At 45.8% G+C, this 2,500-nt stretch overlaps 1 protein-coding gene across 1 annotated transcript in view; it reads right to left on the bottom strand.

The window, feature by feature from the left end:
• The window catches only part of pitpnc1b (phosphatidylinositol transfer protein cytoplasmic 1b), a 25,366-nt gene that overhangs the window by 11,818 nt on the left and 11,048 nt on the right, over nt 1-2,500 (bottom strand). The window lies entirely within an intron of this gene.

Genomic DNA, 2,500 nt, shown 5'->3' with positions numbered 1-2,500 from the left:
TTAAACTGTCAACGTCAGTAACGTAACGGGTCGCGCGAGGCCTTACGCTGAGAGCGTAGTGAGCGTATTGGGAGCGCCGGCTCTGCTGCCTGCGTTGCAACAGTCTAAAAGACGCAGCCAGTGTGGTCTGAACAACTGCCCGTGGATCAGTGTTGTTGACCCTGCCTGCGTTGCAACAGTCTAAAAGACGCAGCCAGTGTGGTCTGAACAACTGACCGTGGATCAGTGTTGTTGACCCTGCCTGCATTGCAACAGTCTAAAAGACGCAGCCAGTGTGGTCTGAACAACTGACCGTGGATCAGTGTTGTTGACCCTGCCTGCGTTGCAACAGTCTAAAAGACGCAGCCAGTGTGGTCTGAACAACTGACCGTGGATCAGTGTTGTTGACCCTGCCTGCGTTGCAACAGTCTAAAAGACGCAGCCAGTGTGGTCTGAACAACTGACCGTGGATCAGTGCTGTTGACCCTGCCTGCGTTGCAACAGTCTAAAAGACGCAGCCAGTGTGGTCTGAACAACTGACCGTGGATCAGTGTTGTTGACCCGGCCTGCGTTGCAACAGTCTAAGACGCAGCCAGTGTAGTCTGAACAACTGACCGTGGATCAGTGTGTTGACCCTGCCTGCGTTGCTCACCGCAAGAGCCCGAATAAATAATGGAGCTGACTGACACTGAGTGATCTTGGGCTGCGCTGTTTGATGTCTTCTGTGTTCTGACTGCAGGAGACGTAAGTGTGTGCATATTAATGGCACAAGCTGTGGCTGTGAAAATGCCACACATGAAAGCGCTGGCTGCCGTCTCTCTCTCTCTCTCTCTCTCTCTCTCTCTCTCTCTCTCTCTCTCTCTCTCTCTCTCTCTCGATGTCTGTACTCTTAAATCATGTATTGGAATGTATGCAATTTATATGACATTGATATGATGATATGACGCCTGCTGCTTCTGCTTTGACCCAATTTGAATGACGTGTGTGTGTGTGTGTGTGTGTGTACTTGTATGTGTTTACTCATTACTGTAAGTGTGTACACATGCAAGTGTGTACACAAGTGTGCAAAAGGGTCAGTTGTCCCAGGCCCAGGGAGAAGGGTGGGGGAGGCAGAATGAGTTCCTCAGTACATTGTGTCTGTGTGTGTGTGTGTGTGTGTGTGTGTGTGTGTGTGTGTGTGTGTGTGTGTGTGTGTGTGTGTGTGTGTGTGTGTGTGTGTGTGTGTGTGTGTGTGTGTGTGTGCGAGCGTGCTTGCATGTGTGTGTGAAACGGGAGTTGCATGCGTATGCTGGTGTGTTTGAAGTGTTGTGTTCACACAGACACCGTCATTTTCATATGTGCAGAAGGCAGAAGCTAATGTAAATCCCTGATGCTGCACTTCAGAGATGGAACTGTGGTCACTGAACCGGCCGTCTGGGGTCACCAGCAGAGCAAGACAATCAGAAGATTGCACTGCGGATGAATAGCATGCTGAAATACCAGCTTGGTGGCTGTTAACATGAATGCAACCATGCAAAAAAAAGTCTGGCTCCACAAGCTACCCACAGTGCCACAGTTCAGTGGCACAGCAGAGAATGTTTCAATTGTTCACTAAATCCAATGTGCCAACACGAGATATACTGTACATAACAAGCCAATTTCAACCACTTTCCTGTGTTATGTCGTCAATGGCTCATGGCTTCAAATTTCACGGCAGGGAAACACGTCATCATTTTACAAGAACGTTTTTTTTTTTCTAGTAGGGCCTATTTTTTCATGTCTACGTGTACGTAGGCCTATACCATGGGCAATTTTAATTTTATTTTAACATAAATGACCACTGACTTAAATACTGTACCGCGTTCTTCTATTATATTCCATTCAACTGTTTTGAAGCATCAGTGATTGATCTGCGAGGATTCTTCCACCCTATATGTCCACATTATCATTCCTTGGCAATGCCGAGAACCACCTCTGATAGGACCGTGGTTGCGTTTGTCAATCAAAAGAATTCTAAAAGAATTCTAACTGTCAATCCAGTCAACTAACAATGCTCATTGGTCATTAAAACAATTAAAATTGTTTTCTGAAGTTTAGGGTCAACCCAAAAAGAATACTTGGCACGTTTGAAAAAGACAGGAAACTACCGTTAAGAATTGGCAAGGAGATGCATTGGCTCAAGGCTCCCATTGAGATGAACGGGAATTGGTGATTTTCTTCTGGTTTCTGGGTCTAGTCCCACCCCCAGCCATTGCTTCACTTCAGATTAGAACGTACATTATCCCCTCGATTCTGTATCATTGTAAATGACTCTAAAACTCAATTAACATGTAAATGAAAGGCCAACATGGCAAAAAATGATGTACTTGTGTCAACAGGGTCTCTGTTTCATTGTCCAGTCCCATTTGTTTCAACAATGATTCACTAAATCAGCTGATTCTAAATACAGTGTACCACAACTCCTCAGACAGGTAGAGGAGATTCATCATTTTCGATCATTTTAGCTGACTGTTCTTCAGCTACTCAATAGCTTGTGTTCGTG

The sequence above is a fragment of the Engraulis encrasicolus genome, chromosome 5 (genome assembly GCF_034702125.1).
Source record: "Engraulis encrasicolus isolate BLACKSEA-1 chromosome 5, IST_EnEncr_1.0, whole genome shotgun sequence".
Lineage (NCBI taxonomy): Eukaryota > Metazoa > Chordata > Actinopteri > Clupeiformes > Engraulidae > Engraulis > Engraulis encrasicolus.
Note: the sequence above shows the minus strand (reverse complement) of the source record. Positions and strands in the feature narration are given on the sequence as shown.